The sequence below is a fragment of the Callospermophilus lateralis genome, chromosome 1, assembly GCF_048772815.1.
Source record: "Callospermophilus lateralis isolate mCalLat2 chromosome 1, mCalLat2.hap1, whole genome shotgun sequence".
Classification (NCBI taxonomy): Eukaryota; Metazoa; Chordata; class Mammalia; order Rodentia; family Sciuridae; genus Callospermophilus; species Callospermophilus lateralis.
The window spans coordinates 209,212,024-209,224,906 of NC_135305.1; positions in this window are offsets into that span (position 1 = coordinate 209,212,024).

Here is a 12,883-nt window from a genome sequence, read left to right on the forward strand (position 1 = left end):
TGCCTGGCCATATGATTCTCTTTCTCTTTCTCTACTGGGTTCCGACCCTGATGCCATCTGCCATTAGAACCTCAGCAGAAGCCAAACAGATGAGGCCTGATCTTGGACTTTCAACCTCCAAAATTATGAGTAAATAAACCATCTTTCTTCATAATTACCTGGCCTCAGGCATTTTGTTATAGCAGTGGAAAAGGGATGCAGACAAAGCTTCACTCTTTTTCATGTGGTAATTCATTTTTTTAAACTATGATCATATGACTGCTCATCCCTCTAGCGTTTTTTTTTTTTTTTTCCAGTAGTAGGAACTGAGCCCAGGGGTGCTGTAGCATTGAACTACAGCCCCAGCCCTTTTTATTTATTTATTTCTTTATTTTGAGACAGTATTTCACTAAGTTGCTGAGGCTGGCCTCAAACTTGTGATCCTCCTCCCTCAGCCTCCAGAGTAGCAAGGATTACAGGCATGCATCACCCAGATAACCAGTGATTTATTCAATTGTGTCTGTGTAATGAAGCCTCCATAAAAGTCAAAAGGACAGGATTCAGAGAGCCTGGGTAGCTGGAGCTTCTGGAAGGGAAACAAGAACAGGTGGGCATACTGGGAGGTTGACACACTCTGACTCCACAGGGACAGAAGCTCCTGTGCTTGGGACCCTTTTAGGCCTCGCTCTGTTTATTTCTTCACTTTGCTGTCTATCTGTGCCCTCTGTTTCCCTGTGTTATGAGAGCAGCTTTAGCAAAACTAACGGAAGAGAGGGACGGGGTCCTGGGAACCCTAGTGCAGCCGTCAGTCAGAAGCAAGGGAAGACCACCTGGGGGTGTCGATGGGCATCAGGAGGGAGGGACGGACTTAGGACTGAGCCTCAACATGTGGGATCTGATGCTGCTCCGGCAGAGAGGGTGGGAGTTGAATCAGAGGACACCCAGCTGGTGTCCATTGCTGGTGGGGAGAAGGCCTGACACCTTTTGGGGTCACAGACATCTTTTATTGGCTGTTCTGGGAGAGAGCAAAGGGAAAAAACAGAAATGGGGGGTGTTGTTGTAGTTGTTTTCCTATCCCAGAAAGTGAAAACTGTCCTCTACCAACAGGAAATGATCAAAGTTGTCCAGGGAGGAGGAAGCAGGCAGGAGAAGGGGAGAGGGGCAGGAGGAAATGTTGGGGGCTATGAATGTGTCCCTGCTCTTGATTGTGCTGATGGCTTCGTGGATGTAGATGTGTCAAAATGTATCTGATCGAATGCTTTAAATATCCCTGTTCATAGCACAGTTGTCCACCTTGGTCCACAGGGAACCCGTTCCAGACCCCCAGTGGATGCCCGAACCCCAGCAGTACCAGATCCTAGGCCACTGTGTTCAAGATTCAATCTAGTTGCTGGGTTCAGTAGTGCACACCTGTAATCCCAGCAGCTTGGGAGGCTGAGGCAGGAGGATGACAAGTTCAAAGCCAGCCTCAGCAACTTAGCGAAACACTGTCTCAAAAGAAAAAAAAAAACTGGGGATGTGGCTCAGTGGTGAAGCGTCCCTGAGTTTAATCCCTGGTACCAAATAATCATTATTTTTAATTGATACATAAACTCCCAATATTGTACCCAATAAGTGGATACCAGGGGATGTTTCAATACAGCTATGTTTTTTCATAAATATGTATTATTTATATAATTTATAAATTGAACTTTACCACATATATATGTTTATATATACATACATATATATGTGTATTGTTATATAAAGTTTAAATTTATAAATTGGGCAGAATAATAACATAAAACCATTATACCATAACAAAAATTAAAAATAAAAAGAGGGCAGGGGATGTGGTCAGTGGTTGAAAGACCCTGGGTTCAAACCAAAATAATAATAATAATAATAACAATAATTTAAAGAGGGGACGCAGAGGTACTCGCTTGCACGAGTCCATAGAAGTGTTATTCACAAGAGTTAAAAGGTGAAACAACCCGAGGGACTGAGGGTCTGTGTCCCCCCAGTTCCCACATTGGAATCATGGCCTGAAGGTCCTGGTGTTAGGCGGGTGAAGCCCTGTGAGTGGGGTCACACTGGGTCAGCCGTCCCTTCTGCCACCAGCAAGTGAGAAGTGGGTCCTCCCTGGACCCCAAACCCGTCCACGCCCTGGTCTGAGGCTCCCCAGCTCCAGAACTGGGAGCCATGAATTTCTGAGGTGTTTCTGAGCCACCGGCCTGTGCTGTTCTGTTGTAGCACCCAGAGGGACTTCGTCACAGCCCACTTGTCCACGAGCCTATGGAGGACACGGAGGCAGGTCACTCAGCCATAGGATGGAAGGAAGCTGCCAGGTGGCCGCGGGTGAACCCTGGATCCCTGCGAGGCCTGAGAGAAGCCGGTCAGGAGAAGCAACGTCCTTTATGATTCCAGGGCCTGAGGTGTCCCGAGCAGGTGAGTCCTCAGAGAGAGGGCCGATCCGGGGTTGCCAGGGGCGGCCGGAGGCGACTTAGAGTTGTAACTTTGCGGGCACAGGTTTTGTGTTTGGAGTGATGAAACTTTTTGGAAGGAGATGATGATCACTGGACTGAATGCCACCAAACTGTACAGTTAAAAGGCCTGGCTGGGCACAGTGGCACACACCTGCAGTCCCAGCAACTCAGGAGGCCGAAGCAGGAGGATTGCAAGTTCAAGGCCGACCTCAGCTACTTAGTTAGATTCTTTTGGGGGGCTGGTGGGGTACCAGCGATTGAACTCAGGGGCACTCGACCACTGAGCCCCACCCCAGCCCTATTTTGTATTTTATTAGAGACAGGGTCTCACTGAGTTGCTTAGCGCCTGGCTGTTGCTGACGCTGGCTTTGAACTCGCCATCCTCCTGCCTCAGCCTCCAGAGATGCTAGGATTACAGGAATGCACTACCCTGCCTGGCTATTTAGCGAAATTCTGTCTCAAAAAATAAAAAGGGCTGGGGATGTGGCTCAGCGGTGAACTGCCCCCGAGTTCAATCCCTGATACAAAAAAAAAAAAAAAGGCAAAATGGCAAATCTTATGCTATGTATATTTTACCCAATAAAAAATGTCTAAAATCCAGTTAAAAAGAAAAGCATGACACACAGCTTTGTTGTACTCACAGAAGGCAGATGGGTGCTGCCCTCTATAAACAAGAGCAGATCTGGATTCCCATGTCTGCCCAGTCATCTGCTTGCTGTGTGACCTCTCTCAAACATCTTGGTCTCTCTGTGCCTTGCCTGTGAATGAGATTTGTGGTGGGTGTAGGGCTATGACTGGTGCCTGGCTGCCATCATGGAGCACCAGCTATTTATGAATGTCTGGGCGTCTTTTGCTTGGTCTCCTTTTTAGAAGTTGATTATTAAGAAAGCGTTTCAGACTCTGCTGGAGTTGTCTTGAGCCTCCACTGCAGGCCCCTCTCTCCCTCTCTCTCTCTCTCCAAGCCCAGGCTGGAGTCCAGGTAGAATGAGGCCACCCCAAGCCCGTCCCTCTCAGTGACCTAATCCAACCTGGACACATCCCAGCGACCCGAGTCTGGAATTCACAGCCCTGTCCCACATCCTGGCTGCTGGACCTTTCCTGGCCCTCCTGGATTCCATGCCAGCCTCCCCGGGTCCAGGAAAACAGAATTTTTCTCTTGCACCAAGAGAGGTCCCTCGAGGGTAAGCAGCAGCCCTGGCCGCCCCGGGACATTCCACAGCTTTGAGAACAAGACACGCAGCCTCGCAGCCTCGGTGGCCGCCCTCAGCGGCCGCCCTCAGCCGTCACCGGCTCTTTGAAATGCCCGCGCCAGGCTCCGGCACCCACAGAGGAGGGGCCCCAGTGCCGCCCTGCTGAGACGTGGTCAGCCTGGGTAGACCCTGGGGGCTCTGCCTGCTGCCCCATCCCGGGAACAGTGGACACTTGTGGGTTCTGGGTCCTTCTCTGCAGCTCCCGTTCTTGCTTCAAAGCAGCCCCTTGTGAGCCTCAGGGCCTGGCCAAGGCCCTGGGCACACCCAGCCATGCCAGGGGGGCAGAGAGGACTGGCATGTGCGGGGGTGCTGAACGGCCTCCGCTCCCTCTGAACGGCCTCTTTGAAGATGACCTTGGGTCTCGGAAAGCCTCAAGCGGGGAGCGCCGGAGCCCACTGCGACTCTGAAACCACAGTTGCTTTTCTGGGGACGTTCTGGGGGGTCAGGGTGGGTTGAGGCCCGACCTCAAAGCCCTGCTTCCTGCAGACGCTCAAGGCTGCTATTGAGCAGCTCCCAGGGGCACCCCTGCCCGGGCTCGGCTCCCCACCAGGCCGGGACGGATGTATTTGGGTGGAATTTCGCTGTGGCTGTTTTACAAGGTGCAAGTTAATCGAAATAACAGCCCTCCCTCCGCCACGGCCCTCCACACACACTGAGGTGGGCAGCACGTCCCTAGTTCACGTGCCAAAGGCCGCGGGGCCCCTTGGCTGGCATCCTAGTAGGGGGAGGGACAGAGCAGAGCCATCAGAAGTGAGTAAGTGGGTGTGTATTAGACGGGGACAAAGTGATCCGAGGGAGGTCGGACCAGGTCACACCCACTAGGACGGCCATCACCCCAAACAGAAAATAACAGAGTGGGTTGGGGGCACGAACCGGCCCTGGGTGGCCATGGCGGGGAGGGGCCCAGCCGCTGTGGAGACGGCCCACAGCTGAACCTGACACAGAGGTGACCCAGCATCTCTGCTCCCAGGCACAGAGCCCAAATGTGGACACAGGGACTCGGACAAATCCTCATACGGCGGCCGCAGCAGCCCGAGTCACAGCACCCACGGTGCAGACAGCAAGAGATGGATGGAGCACCAGCGAAACTGGTCCACACAACAGAACATCACAGCACTGAGCCTCAAAGACATCACGCCGAGTGACAGAAGCACAAGCGGCCACGCGGTGTGTGAGCCCCTGGACATGAAGTGTCCAGGACAGGCGAATCCACAGACAGTAGCCCTCCCGGTGGCTGTGGGCTGGGTGGAGGTGGGGGTGACTGCTGGGGGATGGAATGTTCTGGAACTAGCTAGAAGTGATGGCCACACAGTGCTGGGGGTGTACAGACACCACGAGCTGCTGGCTTCAAAACAGTTCACGTGATGAATTGAACGTGCTTTTTATGTTTTACACAATTTTCTTTTTGTACCAGGGATTGAACCCAGGGCAGTTCACTACGGAGCCAACCCCCAGCACTTTTTCATATTTTATTGATAGACACAGAGTTGCTTAAAGCCTTGCTGAGTTGCTGAGGCTGACTTTGAACTCTCAGTCCTCCTGCCTCAGCCTCCCCAGCTGCTGGGTGAAGGACCATGCTTGGATTTATCTGTTTTTTTAACAAGTTGCTTAAAGTCACCCAAGAACCTCAACAAGCCACCACTTTGCCCCGTAGGTTAGCACTAATTCCCAAGGGACAGCACACAAAGCACCAGGGCGTGTGACAGGGCTGGGGGCTGTCATGTGATGGTCATGTCAAAACCAGCCTGGCTCCTCCTGCTCCAGGGGATTGGTCGCCTCCACGGTTTGGATGTGGTTTGTTCCCCTAAAGATCCGTTTGCTGGAAGCTTGGTCACCAACGTGACGGCATTGAGAGGTGGGGGGCCTTTAAGATGAAGGTGAGTGAGAGGAGGGTAGGCCTTGGCCATAGGGACCAGGCCTTCAAGGCTGTTAGAAATCAGATTTACCCCTGTGCTTTGTCCTCTTCCAGGAATGTCTGCTCTACTCTCCCACACGTCCCGCCATGTGGTGCCACCCGCTACCACATAGCATGAGCTCTTTACCAGATACTGCTACCCAATTTTGAGCTTTCTAACCTCCAGAACTGTGTACTAGATAAACCTTTTCACTGTATAAACTACCAACCTCAGGGTGTTCTATTATAGCAACACAAAATGGGCTAAGATACATGCCTTAGAGTAAGCCCAAGAGAAACTACTAGAAATGTTCAATGGAGTCCACAGCAGGACAAACTTGGAATCTACCTGAATGATGAATGGAAGTGGTAGAATAGTATATAGCCATTAAAAGTGTGTGTGAGAAGGATGGATAGCATTTAACCACAACTTAGAAATAATATCACCAGAAAAAAGCATTACTGTGATAATGAGTAGGTCCTCCAAGATCATACAAACAGCATGATGCCATTGATTGATTGATTGATTGATTGATTGATTGGAAATACTGGTATTGAACCTAGGGATGATCTACAGGACTGTAGCTACATCTATAGTTCTTTTTATTTTTCATTTTGAGACAGGGTCTTATTAAATTGCTGAGGCTGATCTTGAACTTGCAATTCTCCTTCCTCAGCCTCCTGAGTCTCTAGGATGACAGGCATACACCCCACCATGCCTGGCCAGCATGATACCTTTTTAATAATAAATATGTATATGTTCTAGTAAGTCACAGAAGTACCATAAAAATATAAAGAAAGAAATAAAAAGAATAAGTGGAGACTGGACTGAAGGGTTCTCTGGGCGGTGGTATGAGTGTCCTGTGGCTGCTGTAACAACTTACCACAATCTGGGGGTCTCAGCACCACAGCTTTTGATTTTCTCACAGTTCTGGAGGCAAGAAATCCAAAATCCAGGTGTCGGCAGCTTGGTTCCTTCCATCAACCTTGAGGATCTGTTCCTAACCTCGCTCCTTTGCTCGTTATTGGCCGTCTTTGCTGTAGGTGGGTGTGTGCAATGCAGAGGTGGACCCTGGGCTTCATGCATGCTAAGCCCCTGCCCTTTTATAGGGCAGTAGTCATGTTGAGTAGAGCCTGCCCCAATCCAGGATGGTTGCATCTCAAGGTCTTTATCTTCTGCCTGCCATCCCAGCTATGCAGGAGGCTGAGGCAGGAGGATGCAAGTTCAAGAGCAGCCTGGGCCAGACTGGCCCCTGTGAGAGTTCATTTTAACATGTCAACTTGACCTGTCAAAGGGATGCCTACAAAGCCAGTAAGGCATTATTTATTGCCCCAAAGAGCATAAAGTCACCCCAATACTCAATTTGGGAAAACGGACTGGAAGTAAAGACGTACAAGCCATTTGACCGGAGGTTCCTGCATTCAGGAATTTGCTCCAATAAACTCATGCAAGTATCTAAAAAGCAGGACACTATGAGCTCTATGGCAGCTCGGAAAGTCCTGGGAGCTACTTGTCTATAAGAAGGGTCTTGTTAGAACAGTGACAGGCTACTTATATGGAATATTATGCACTTTGGGTTAAGGTCTCCCTATGTTGTCCAATTTGGCCACAAACTTGTGAACTCAAGTGATCCTCCTGCCTCAGCCTCCCATAAAGCTGGGACTATAAGTACACACCATCACACATGGCCATTTGCAGTTTTATAAGTTTAAACATAGAGCTACCATCTGACCCAGAATTGCACTCCTAGACCCAAAGAATTAAAAGCAAGAGTTTAAATGAATCCTTTTCCTTTTCTTTTCCTTCCTTCCTTCTTTCCTTCCTTCCTTCCTTCTTTTTTCTTTCTTTTTTGTACTAGGGACTGAGCCCAGGGGCACTTAACCACTGAGCCACATTCCCAGCCCTTTTTTTAACTTTACTTAGAGACAGGATCTTGCTGGGTTGCCTAGGGCCTTGCTGAGTTGCTGAGGCTGGCTTTGAACTCATGATCCTCCTGCCTCCGCCTCCAGAGCCACTGGGATTACAGGTGTGTGCCACTTAAATGAATCCTTATACAGGACTGTCCACAGCAAGCCTATTCACCACAGGAGGAAACAACCCAAACACTCACCAGCAGATGAATAGATAAGAAAGCATGGTCCATCCACACGGTGGAGTATCACTCAGCCATGAAAAGGCACAGAGCACCAACCCAGGCTACAATGTGGACAACTGCAGAGACATGACTCAGAGTGGCAGGAGCCAGACACAAAAGGCCACATGGTGTGTGACTCTATTGATATGAAATGTCCAGAAGGAGAAAAACCCATTCAGACAGAGAGCAGGTCAGTGGTTGCCGGGAGCCAGGGGAAGGAAGTTGGGAGTGACTACTGATGGGGACGGGGTCTCCTGGGATGGTGAACATGTTCTAGGCCACTTTATTGTTCTTTGAAAGGACAAAGCATCTGCCATCTGATCCTCAGCTCCATTAGAAGATGGCCGCTGGCTCCAGCTGCTCACCGGGCTTGGCCCTCTCCTTGGGCAGCTTGCTCCCCTCCCTGGCCTAGCTTCCCCTTCCACCCTCCTGCAAACTCCCCAGGGGCAAAGTAGGTCCTGCTTGTTCCCTTGGTGTCCCCAGCACCAACACAGAGATGCACGCGCAGCGAAGCCAAGCAGATGGTCACTGAGTGAATACATGACGGACGGCGCGCTCCACGCTTCAGCCGGATCCTGCTCTCTTGGTGGATTGCTTCCCAGGTAGGGGAAGGGGACCCTGCTGGAAAATCTTGGCAGAACCCTGGTCTCAGAGCAGGGTGCCGAGGGAGGGCCGGGTCAGAGCGCCGTGCGGGAGGAGCACGGTGACGCGGCCTTTCCACTCTGTGGTCTGAGTCCTGCCCGACAGCCATAAAAGAGCCCTGCTTAGACTGGGAACATTCTCCTCTAATGTGTTCCTGAAGGCGTTGGCAGAGGCCGGGAGGAAAATTCCAGGGTAATAAGGAGAGAGGTCTCTGCATCCACCAGGCTGGGAGGGGCGGCCGGCCAAGGCTTAGGGAGACGGAGCTATTCTAGGGGACCCTGGGGCTCCCGGCAGGACAGGCAGCTGTGGGCGCGCTGTCTGGTCTGGGAGGCTCCTGACACTGCCCGGACCTCCCTGAGCGCTGGCCATTCTGGGATGGCTCTCCACAGGAATCTGTGTAAAACTGCTTTGGGTTGATCCCACCAGGCGTGTCAAGCCACCGAGGGCCCAGGTCTGGGAAAAAGCCTCCTGAGACCTGCCACAGGGGACAGTGCTGGTGTGTCCTCCCTCTGCTCACACACCTACCATGGCTCCCCATTGCCCTGAGATGGAATCCAGCTTCGGTCATCCCAGACCCTGCTGGCCCATCCAGCTATATCCCCACACTGGTCCCCCACTCAACACACTCTCTGGCCTCTTGCCTGGCTGATTCTTTTTTTTTTTTTTAAGCACCAGGGATTGAACCCGGGGACACTTAACCACTGAGCCATATCCCCAGCCATATATATATATATATATATATATATATATATATATATATATATATATAAATAGTTTTTTAGCTGTAGATGGACACAATATCTTTATTTATTTATTTATTTTTATGTGATGCTGAGGATCAAACCCAGTGCCTCAAAACATGCGAGGCAAGTGCTCCACCACTGAGCCACATCCCCAGCCCCCTTTTTATATTATATTTAGAGACAGGGTCTCATTGAATTGCTTAGGGCTATGCTAAGTTTCTGAGGCTGGCTTTGAACTCGTGATCCTCCTGCCTCAGCCTCCCGAACCACTGGAATTAGTCGTGTGCCACCGCGCCGGGCTGGACTGGCTGGGCTCCAGATGGAACCAGGGGCCTTGCAGGTGAAGAACAGTGGTCAGTGACCAGACGTGTTGGCCGCCACCAGGGAGAGGGTGGGGAGGTGGCTCAGGCCAAGCCTTGACCCCAACCTCTGTGCAATAGGAGGGGCCTGTCTCCCACCAGGATCCTCTCATCCTAGCTGGAAGCCAGAACCAAGTCGAACCGTCCAGATGTGGGGCTGGACACAGCTGGGACCATGTGATTTGGTGGGGGGACTTTGTGGTTTGGGGGAGGCCCCGCGGCCCAGTCAGGCCTCTATGTAGCCTGGCTGGCTGCAGCCCGGCTGGGTGTGGGGGGCAGGACAGCTTTGGTTTTGAGTCTCTGGCTGAATCTGCAAAGGTTAAAAAAATAATCACCAGCAGGGCCAAGGCGTTGCCCCTCCAAGACATTAATCCTGTACCAGGAGGGAAAAACAGGCCCGGGACCCCCGCCAGGCCAGACTGGCTCAGGGGTTGGGAGGGCAAGAGGCTGAGCCTCAGCCTCCCTCTGACCAGGACGGGGACCTCGGTTTCCCATAGAACCCAGGGCGTCTTCTCTGTAATCGCTCACATGCTGGGCCGGGCCCAGACAGCCCAGTTGCCTTCAAGCAAGGCTGGCCCTCACCCGGGCTCCAAGCGCGAGGTCTGGGTAGGACCGGGTGGATGAGGGTTGTCAGGACCGCAGGCCTCGGGCTTTTTAATCAGCATCTAGCTTGGGGAGCCCCCTTTCTCCTCCTCCCACTCTTCCTCCTCCTCCTTCCTCCATGCTGGGGCGGAACTAGGGCCTCACCAGGCCAGGCAAATGCCCCACCATTGAGCTGCGTCCCCAGGCCTGCTCATTCTTCTTTTTTTTTGTACCAGGGATTGAACTCAGGGGTGCTCGACCACTGAGCCACATCTCCAGCGCTATTTGTATTTTATTTAGAAACAGGGTCTCACTGAGTTGCTTAGCACCTCGCTTTTGCTGAGACTGGCTTTGAACTTGTGATCCTCCCGCCTCAGCCTTCTGAGTTGCTTTTTATATTTTATTTAGAGATAGGGTCTCGCTGAGTTGCAGGGGGGCTGGGGTGGTCGCTCAGTTGTGGGGCACTTGCCTAGCACATGTGAGGCACTGGGTTTGATCCTCAGCACCACATAAAATAAATAAATAAAGCGTTTGTGTCTATCTACAACTAAATAAATATATTAAAAACAAAAAAGTTGCTTAAGGCCTCATTGAGTTGCTGAGGCTGGCCTCAAACTTGAAATCCTCCTGCCTCAGCCTCCCAAGCCCCTGGGACCACAGGTATGTGTCATTGCGCCTGGCTCTGGTCATTATTCTTATTATAATGTCCTTGTGTCCCATCACTCATGACCCAGCTGGGAGCCCTTGCAAGACTATGATGTCCCCAAGTCTTTTGATCCAGGTGGGATTCCTTGGCTGCTTAAAGTCATGGTAGATGACAACTGTGGGGAAGCACATTCGGGTCCTCCGACACCAGGCGTGAGGAGGTTGTTCAGTCTGTGGGTGGCTCATGCATCCTAGCCCCACATGGGCCAGGCCCCTCCCCCCACCACCCAAAACAGAGCAGCAGAAGAAAAGAGGGTCCTTCCAAGGACTGCAGGAGGCGGGGAATGGGAGTGGGTTTTGTAGTTGTTCTGGGCTTTATTTTTTTGTTTTGTTTTTTATTTTTAGAGACAGGGTCTCCAGGTCTCACTCCATTGCCCAGGCGGTCCCCAGACTCCTGGGCTAAAGCAATCCTCCTGCCTCAGCCTCCCACGTCACTGAGAGAACCGGGAAGCAGCCCAGGCAGAGCTTGGGTGTGAGTGTTGAGGGCTGCGGAGTTTCAGTTTTATCAGACACAGAGTCCTGCCTGGTGACCCAGGGTGAAAGTACTCAATGCTGCTAAACTTCTCCCAAGAAATAGTCGGAACAGACCTTTTTGTTTGTATGGTTTTGGGTTTTTTTTTTTTTTTTTTTAACCACCAAAAGAAAAAAAGAACCCCAAACATAATTTTTTGAAAAAATGCAAAACAAGCAGGTGGAGGTTGGAAGAGATCTGCGGCTCATGTACTCTGTGGCCCTGAGCCAATGTGTTGCCCTCTTTGGGCTTCCGCTTGTCACCTGCCTCCCTTCCTCCCAGGCTCTGAGTCACGGCTGTCACCTGGATCGGGATGATATTCCCTGTGATTCTTCACGTGCCCATTTCAACCCTCAGGGCCCCGGGAGAGGGGAATGAACGTCTCTTGAACGGTGTCTGAACCAGTGACAGTGAGGAAGCCACCCATGCCAGCCGCTGGCACCTCTGCCGCCCACCAGCCATTTGGAAAGAACGGCTGTGGGTGGTGGCCTTGAAGCAGTGAGTGTTTCCTCGTGGTGCTCCAGGTTGCCTGGTACCCGGGGGGTCAAGAGGCCAGCGGAGTGGGGAGGCCCCGGGCCAGCCCTGAGCGCCCAGAGGCAGCGTTCCAGGTGGACCTGGGCTGGGGCTGGGACTGTGGCCCTTCCTGGGAGCCAGGGGCAGCAAGAGGGACCCTGAGCACAGCTGTGGGGGGGGGAGGCTGTGGCAGAGGCTTGGCATCTGCAGGTCACCCGTTAAAGCTGTCGGTCCCGAAGCCCAGTACGGAAGGCCCACCCAGTCTGCATCCAGTCTGCACCGAGAACGACGGGTCCCCACCCCGAGGGGGTCAGGCCCGGGACTGGCCTTTGGAAGCCCTCCACTCACCGACCACAGAGATTGGTTCGGGATGGCGGTGGGATCTGAGCTGGGCCAATGAGGATCAGCCCTGAGATCTTTGCTGGCCAATCAGGGGGAAGATTCTCTGCAGTAGGTGGTGGGGGCGGGACGGGGCAGGAGGAGAGGCCGGGATGGGACTGAACTCAGGGGCACTCGACCACTGAGCCACATCCCCAGCCCTTTTTAGTTTGTGAATCAAGGTCTCGCTCAGTTGCTGAGGCTGCCCTTGAACTTGCCATCCTCCTGCCTCAGCCTGCAGAGTTGCTGGGGTTACAAGTGAGCATCACTGCTTGCAGCTCAAACAAATCTTTGTACACAGGTGTTGGTGGTAGCATTATGACAACAGGTAAAAGGTGGAAACAACCCAAGTGGCTATCAACACTTGAGTGGATAAGCAAACGTGATCTATCCATATGATGGACTATTAGTTAGCCTTAAAAAGGAATGAAGCACTGATGCAGACCACCACATAGAAAAACCCTGGGGACATGATGGAAAGAGCCAGACACAAAAGGCTACACTGTGGCTGATTCCATTCATAGAAGCTCCCGAACGGGGAAGTGCATAGAGAGAAAACAGATCAGTGTTTGCCATGGCGGGGAGGAGGGGTTGGGAGTGTCTGTAGTGGGCATAGAATTTCTTGGGCAAAGGTGAAAATGTTCTGAAACTAGATAAAGATGATGGCTGCAGGACATCAGAAATAGACTCAAAGCACCATTGAATTATCCACTTTAAAATTGCTGAA